This window comes from Hypanus sabinus, chromosome 3 (assembly GCF_030144855.1).
Source record: "Hypanus sabinus isolate sHypSab1 chromosome 3, sHypSab1.hap1, whole genome shotgun sequence".
In the NCBI taxonomy this organism is placed as follows: Eukaryota; Metazoa; Chordata; class Chondrichthyes; order Myliobatiformes; family Dasyatidae; genus Hypanus; species Hypanus sabinus.
The window spans coordinates 91848159-91857134 of NC_082708.1; positions in this window are offsets into that span (position 1 = coordinate 91848159).

Genomic DNA, 8976 nt, shown 5'->3' on the forward strand with positions numbered 1-8976 from the left:
CCTGTGTACCTGCTTCCAAGCACCTTAAAACTGTGCCCTCTTGTGCTAGCCATTTCAGCCTTGGGGAAAAGCCTCTGACTATCCACACAATCAATGCCTCTCATTATCTTGAACACCTCTATCAGGTCACCTCTCATCCTCCGTCACTCCAAAGAGAAAAGGCTGAGTTCACTCAACCTATTCTCATAAGGCATGTTCTCCAATCCAGGCAACATCCTTGTAAATCATTAGAAAGGCTGGATTTGTTATTAGAGTCAAACTGGACAGCCAGGAGGCTGTGATAGAAGAAAGGACCCTACATAAAATCCTGGCAGTTCTGGGCAATGTTTCTCACTCTCTGCATGGAAACTTGGCTGAACAGAAGAGCACTTTTAGTAATAGACTAATACAACTGAGCTGCTCCAAAGAGCACTGTATGTGGTCATTCTTACCCTCGGCCATTAGGATCTATAATGAATCAACCTATAGCTGGGGAAGGGATAATCCCCCCCCTCCTGTTAGACTCTTTGAGGTATCTTTAAATCATGTGAAGATATTGAATAAAGGGTCGCCAGACTTGTTCAAAATTAAAGGATGTATCAAATGTCCGGCTTCTAATTTTCTCCAAGCTTAGACACGATATAATGGAGGAGAGCCAATAAAAAACAGTAGGTAGATTAGATTCTTTCCAATGTAGCAAAATAGCTCTCCCAGCCAGTAAAGTTGAAAAAGCTATCACATGTTGAGCAGAAGCAGACTCCTTGTTTGCTTCCTCTGGAATAATCCCAAAAATTGCTGTAAGTGAATTAGGTTGAACATCCCATCTATAACTTCAGATAATATTCCAAACATGTACCTCCAAAAATTGTTTAAACTTACATATGACCAAAACATATGAGTTAGAGTAGCCACTTCCGCGTTACATCTGTCACAAATAGGGCTTATATTAGGAAAAATGTGCACCAATTTATCTTTGGACATATGGGCCCTGTGTACTATCTTGACCTGAATTAAGATATGGCATGTGCAGATAGATGAATTATTGACTAAATAATAAATTTTACTCCAATGATTGTCTGAAAGTGAATGTTGAAGTTCTACTTCCCAGATGCGTTGAACCCTATCATTAGGCAACATGCGAAATTTTCAAGATCAAGATATTATACCAAAAGATCACAATATTAAACTTGAAAATGTGTATTATGAAAGTGTTTATTGCCAAAGTTGCAGAGGGTGCAAACCATCCAGATCTATCTGCAGTATACATTCCTACAAAGTCCACTTCACAATCACATTGTTCTATTTCATCCAAAGTCATAACTCTGCCTTCATGCAAATCATTCATATTTTCTCCTGTTTTTATCACAAACAGGAGAAAATCTGTAGCTGCTGGAAATTCAAGCAATGCACACAAAATGCTGGAGGAACTCAACAGGCCAGGCAGCATCTATGGAAAAGAGTAGATTAAAAATTCGGACTGAGACCCTTCAGCAGGACTGGAGAAAGAAGATGAGGAGTCAGAGTAGGAAGGTGGAGGGAGGAAGAAACACAGGTGATAGGCAAAACCAGGAGGAGGGGAGGAGTGCTGATTGGTGAAAGAGATCCAGGGTTGAAGAAGGGGGAATCTGATAGGAGAAGTCAGAAGGCCATGGAAGAAAGAAAAGGGAGAGGTGATGGGCAAGCAAGGAGATAAGGTGAGAGAGGGAAATGGAAATGAGGAGTGATGAAGGAGAGGTGGGGGGTATTACCAGAAGTTTGACAAATCAATGATCTTGCCATCAGATTGGAGGCTACCCAGATGGATTATAAGGTTTTCGTCCAGAAGAAGCGGGATTACCCAACGGCCACACATTTTAAATCCACTCCCAATCCCCATTCCAACATGTCAGTCCATGGTCTCCTCTACTATAACGATGAGGCCACACTCAGATTGGAGGAGCAACACCTTATATTCCTTCGACCCAATCTACAACATGCCTCATCAGGAGCACCAGACACAGTAAATGACCTCCACAGACTCACAGGTGAAGTGTTGCCTCACCTGGAAGGACTGTTTGGAGCTCTGAATGGTAGTGTAGGGGTAGGTGTTGTACTTGTTCCACGTGCAAGGCTAAGTGCCAGGAGAGAGATCAATGGGGAGTGATGAATTGGCAAGAGTGTCGCATAGGGAGCAATCCCTGCAGAAAGCAGAAAGTGGGGGGGGGGGAGGAAAAGATGTGTTTGGTGGTGGGATCCCACCATTGGGGGAGGCAGAAGTTTCAGAGAATTATGTGCTGGATGCAGCGGCTGGTGAGGTGGTAGGTGAGGACAAGAGTAACCCTATCCCTGGTGGAGTGGCAGGTTGATAGGATGAGGGCAGCTGTTCGTGAAACGGAAGAGATATGGTTGAGGGCAACATTGACGTTGGAGGAAGGAAGCCCCTTTCTTTGAAGAAGGAGGACATCTCCTTTGTTCTAGAATGAAAAGCCTCATCCTGAGAGAAGATGCAGCAGAAATGGAGGAACTGAGAGAAAGTGATGGTGTTTTTACAAGTTGGGAAGAGATATAGTCCATGTAGCTGTGAGAGTCAGTGGGTTTATAATAGACATCAGTAGATAAGCTGTCTCCAGAGACAGAGACTAAGAGATTGAGAAAGGGAAAGGAGGTGTTGGAAATGGACCAGGTAAATTTGAGGGGGGGGGGTGGAATTTGGAGACAAATTTGATGAGGTCAATGAGATCCACACGGGTGCAGGAAGCAGCACCAATGCAGTCGTCAATGTCGCATAGGAAAAGTGCGGGACAGTCACTAGTGTAGGCTTGGAACATAGACTGTTCCATGTAGCCGACAAATAGGCAGGCATAGTTGGGACCCATGCGAGTGCTCATAGCTACACCTTTTGTTTGAAGGAAGTGGGAGGAGCTGAAGGAGAAATTGTTGAAACAAGTTCTGCTATAAGACCATAAGGCACAGGAGCAGAATTAGGCCATCTGGCCCATCGAGTCTGCTCTGCCTTTCAATCATGGCTGATCCCTTTTTCTTCTGCTCCTCAACCCCAGTTCCCGGCCTTCTCCCCATAACCTTTGATGCCATGTCCAATCAAGAACCGGTCAAGCTCTGCCTTAAAGACACCCAACGGCCTGGCCTCCAGAGCTGCACATAGCAACAAGTTCCACATATTCACAACCCTTAAGAAATTTCTCCGCATCTGTTTTGAAAGGGCACCTTCTATCCTGAGGCTGTGCCCTATTGTCCTAGACTTTCCCACCATGGGAAACATCCTTTCCACATCTTCTCCATCTAGGCCTTTCAATATTCAAAAGGTTTCAATGAGATCCTCCCTCATCCTTCTGAATTCCAGCATGGACAGACCCAGAGACATCAAATGTTCTTTGTATAATAACCCTTTCATTCCTGGAATCATCCTTGTAAACCTCCTCTGGATCCTCTCCAATGCCAGCACATCTTTTCTAAGGTGAAGAGCCCTAAACTGTTCACAATACTCAAGGTGAGGCCGCACCAGTGCTTTATAAAGCTTCAGCATTGCATCTCTGCTCTTGTGTTCTAGACCTCTTGAAATGAATGCTGACATGGCATTTGCCTTCCTCACCACCGACTTGACCTGCAAGTTAACTTTTAGGGTGTTCTGCACAAGGACTCCCAAGTCCCTTTGCATCTCAGATTTTTGGATTTTCTCCCCATTTAGACAATAGTCTGCACATTTATCTCTACTACTAGAAGGAGGAGAGTGGTGGTGGAGGGGAACTGGTTGGGTTTATTGTCCAGAAAGAAATGGAGAGCTTTGAGACCTTCCTGGTGTATAGGGACAGACATGCATTGTTAAAAGGTCAGGGCCAGGGAACTTGAAATCCTTGAAAACATCAAGAGTGTGTGAAGTGTCATGGATTTAAGTAGGGAGGGACTGAACCAGGGGGGATAAAACTGTGTCAAGGTATGTAGATATGAGTTTAGTGGGGCAGGAACAAGCTGAAACAATGGGTCTACCTGGACAGACAGTTTAATTGATCTTGGGTAGGAGGTAGAAATGTGAGGTGCATTGTGAGGGAGCTATGATGTTGGTGGCAGTAGATGGAAAATCCCCAGAGCTAATAAGGTCGGTGATAGTGCGGAGACAGTGGCCTGGTATTTCTTAGTGGGGTCTTCTTCAAGGGGTAAGTAAGAGGAGGTGTCTGAGAGTTGTCACTGGGTTTCAGCAAGGTAGAGGTCAGTTTGCCAGATTTCTACAGCTCCTCCCTTATCTGCAGGTTTGATGGTGAGGTTAGGATTAGTGCAGAGGGAGTGGAGAGCCGAGCGTTCGGAAGGAGTGAGGTTGGAATAGGAGAGAGGAGTGTTAAAGTCTAGACGGTTAATGCCCCATAGGCAATGAAAAGGTCCAGAGCAGGCAGAAGACCAGGGTGGATTATGCAGGAAGAGAAGGAGAGTTGAAGACAAGAGATGGGGGTCATGGGTGTGTGTGGAAAATCTTTGCCAAAGAAATAGGCTCGGAGACGGAGGCGGCAGAATAAGAGCTCGATGTAATGCCAGGCACGGAACTCACTGAGGTATAGGCACAGGGGGACAAAAGTGAGACCCGTACTGAGGCCCTTCTGCCTCTGAGAGGGGAAGGTTGGAGGGAATGGTTGACAAAGGTGAGGCCCAGACTGAGGACAGAACGTTTTGTCTCAGAGAGGGCATGGTAAAGACTCAGTATGGATGGGATGGGAGCGAGGATCAGAGGGTGGAAGGGGGTTGGTAGTATCTGAAGAGAAGGGAGGTTTGGGATGTTCGGGGGTGAGAAGAAGATGGAGTCTCTGATGACCCACGAGCTGATGGTGGGACCTGAGGGACATGGGATTGCAGAATGGTGGTGGTGAAAGGGGAGGCGGTGGTTCCAGCGGAGATACAGAGGGTCAGGGCCAGAGTCAGAGTTGGAGGTTTGTGCAATTGGCACTTTGGCGATGTCTGAGGTTGTTAGAACCCCCATTGATGGCAACGGAGGCTGGTTTGGAATCTGTTTGGATTGTTACAGCCGTTGAGGTTGGCTGCAGAGGTTGCAGTCTGGAGACGTCTGTGCCTGCTGGCGATGAAGACGGCAGGTCCTGTAGTCTGTGGACGGGCGATCTTCTGATCCTTGCAGGACCTAAGAAAGTGGAAGAAGCGATGCTTTGATTGGATTTAAAATGGTTGGCCACTGGGAAATCCTGCTTGCCGAGGATGGAGTGAAGGTGCGCCACTAAATGGTCTCCTAACCTACATAGGGCCTCACTCAGTCTCTGTATTGGGAGCAGCAGATGCAGTAGACTACTCCAAGAAGCTTGCAGGTGAGGTGTTGCCTCACCTGGAAGGACTGTGTTGGGCCTTGAATGAAGATGAAGGAGGAGGTGAATGGACAGGTGTCGCACTTTTACCGCTTGCGGGGATGTTGTGAGTTGAATGGCGTTTTTTCTGTGTCATACGTCAGTCACTCTGAGGCTGTTTTACTAAATATGAAAATGATTATGGAAGCACATCTTTTTATACTGTGCCACTAGATGGAGTGACTAACCACACATTGAGCTAAGGGATAGCTTTCTGGATTAAAAGAGATTCAGCCATGATGCTATGCTGATCTTGATGCCGGTCATTCTAAATGTCCTCTTGTGTATTTATAATCCATATCTCTCCATTCACTTCATATTCATCGGTCTATCTAAAAGCCTCTTTAATTCCATCAAATGGCCTGCTTCCACTACTACCCCTGATAACCCACCATAAAACACTTGCCTCTTGCGTCACCTTTAAACTTTCCTCTCTAACTTTAAAGGGTGTTTGACATTTCTACCCTGGGGGATAGATTTGGACAGTTGACTATCTACGTATGCCTCTCATAATTTAAAACACCTCTATTAGGTCTCCACTCAGCATCTGAAGCTGTCAAGAGAACCCAAGTTTGTTCAATGAAGTCTTAAAACTTTTATCTTCTAATCCAGGTGCTGTGCTGGTAAACCTCTGTACCATTCCCATAGTCTCTACATCTTTTCCGTAATGTCACAACACTGCTCTGTCAGGACAAACTGAAGAACTCATCCAGTGATGCATTATGGGTGGAACTGAGAACTAAGAAAGGTATAATCACGAAAATGGGGCTATATTACAAACCACCAACATTCCCAGGGATTTAGAGGAACAAATTTGTAGAGAGATCGCAGATTTTGCAAGAAGAAGGTAATTTCCACATATTGACTGGGAATGCCATGCTGTAAAAGGACTAGGTGGAATAGAATTTGTCAGATGTGTTCAGGAAAGTTTCCTTCATCGGTACGTAGAAGTCACAATGAGAGTATGTGTGATACTGGATCTGCTTATAGGGAATGAGACAGGGCAAGTGACAGACATTTGTATAGGGGAACACTTTGCATCCAGTGACCATAATGCCATTAGTTTCAAAGTAAACATGCAGAGAGATAGATCTGGTCTGTGGGTTGAGATTCTAAATTGGAGAAAGGCCAATTTTCAAAGTATCAGAAATAATCTTGACGAGTGTGGATTGGTTGTTTTCTGGCAAAGGTGTACTTGGAAAGTGGGAGGCCTTCAAATATGAAATTTTGAGAGTACAAGCAACACACAAAAAATGCTGGAGGAACTCAGCAGGCCAGGCAGCATTGATGGAAAAGAATACAGTCGACGTTTCGGGCCGAAACCCTTTGGCAGGGCTGGAGAAAGAAAGGTTGAAGAGTTGGAGGTAAAAGGTAGGGGGAGGGGAGAGTGAAATACAAGGTGAAAAGTGAAACTGGGATGGGGGAGGGGTGAAATAAAGAGCTGGAAAGTTGATAGGTGAAAGAGATACAGGGCTGGAGAAGGGGGAATCTATTAGAAGACAGAAGGCCATGGAAGAAAGGAGGGTGGGGGGGGGAAGAGCACCAAAAGGAGGCAATGGGCAGGCAGGGAGATAAGGTGACAGAGGGAAAAGGGGATGGGGAGTGGTGGGGGGAGGGCCATTACTGGAAGATCGAGATATCAATATTCATGCCATCAGGTTGGAGGCTACCCAGACTGAATATAAGGTGTTGTTCCTCCAACGCGAGTGTGGCCTCATCGTGACAATAGAGGCCACCTTCCACCACCCTGCTTGCAAATTTACCTGGTCCATTTCTGACACTTGCTTCCTCTTTCTCAATTTCTTTGTCTCTCTCTCTGGAGACAGCTTATCTATTGATGTGTATTGTAAACCCATGGACTCTCACAGCTACCTGGTCTATACCTTGTCCCACCCTGTTACTTGTAAAAACGCCATCCTCTCCTCTCAATTCCTCCATCTCTGCTGCATCTGCTCTTGGGATGAAGATTTTCATTCCAGAATGAAGAAGATGTCCTCCTTTTTCATCGAAACAGGCTTCCTTCCTCCACCATCAAGGTTGACCTCAACTGCATCTCTTCCATTTCACGCACATCTGCTGTCACCCCATCCTCCTGCCACACTACCAGGGATAGGGTTGCTCTTGTCCTCACCTACCACCCTATCAACCTTCACACAATTTTCTGCAACTTCCAGCATCTTCAGTGGGATCCCACCACCAAGCTCATCTTTCCCTCCCCTCCCTCCACTTTCTGCATTCTGCAAAGATCGTTCCCTTTGTGTCTTCCTTGTCTATTTGTCCCTCCCCACTGATCTCCCTCCTGGCACATGTCCTAGCTGGCAGAACAAGTGCTACACCTGCCCCTACACCATCTCCCTCACTACCATTCTGGGCCCTAAACAGTCCTTCCAGGTGAGGTGACACTTCAGTTGTGAGTCTTTTGAGTCATATACAGTGTTTGGTGCTCCTGGTGTGGCCTCCTGTATATCGGTGAGACCCAATGTAGATTGGGGGACCGCTTCACCGAGTATCTATGGTCTGTCCACCAGAACAAGCGGGATCTCTCAGGGGTCATCCATTTTAATTCCACTTCCCATTCCCATTCTGATATGTCAATTCATGGCCACCTCCACTGTCACAATGAGGCCACACTCAGGTTGAAGGAACCCACACCTTATACTCTGTCTGGTTAGACCAGGGGTGGGCAAACTTTTTGACTTGTGCGCCTCAAAGGGTTCTAAAATTTGACAGGGGGGCCGGACCAGGAGCAGATGGACGGAGTGTTTTGGTAATACACCTCATAAGAGAAAATAAAATATCATGGGATATGTAGAAAACATGTGCTTTAATTTCAATTGAAAATGAACAAATGCATTACAACAAAATATCTGTCTTTGAAGTCCCATGGTATTTAGCTATTTATTGAAATGACTTTTAAAACACTGTAAATTAAATGAATAAAATACAGCTTTTTTTAATAGTAACAGTTATTATTTTAAAGCACTGAAAATTCTGTTATCCTTCAAGATATTATCATCATCACTCTCCTCCTGACTGTCTTTATTTCAAAAACGGTAGGAGATGCAGGTCTACTTGTCCTGCTCCTTCTTATTCAATTGTCCCCTGTGCCAAAACTCAACAACGACCAGCACAAAGACAGAACAGTGCAGCGCGCCAGTATGCGGAGCCCGTTATTTGACCTGGAGCGCATTTTTTATTTTGAGAACGTACGTGCAACTGCGCACTACTCATGCCAATCACTTAATAGAAATGACATGTAACATGTAAGGCTTATTGAAAAAAATATTTTCAAATACATTTTTTACATAACACAACGAAGAAACTTATTTTTAATTTCAGTGGGAACAGTGTTGTCCCTTTTTAGCCAGCACATCAAAGACTGGATTTAGTTTTGTTGTGGCGATTTTCAGGGTGGATCTGAGGTGTTGGTCAGTTAAATTGGATCTGTGGCTGGCTTTGTTGATGTTCATGATGCTGAACGCCTGTTCGCACAAATAGGTCGAGCCGAACAAAGAGTAAAGCGCAAATGTGGAGTAATACGCTGCACCTCAATAAAGGTCAATGCGTAGCAGTGTGCTACATGCAGCGCTAAAATTACGACACGGAGTCTGTGACTGCAGTCGAAGAAAAAAACTTTATTCGAAATCCCCAGCCTCACTTT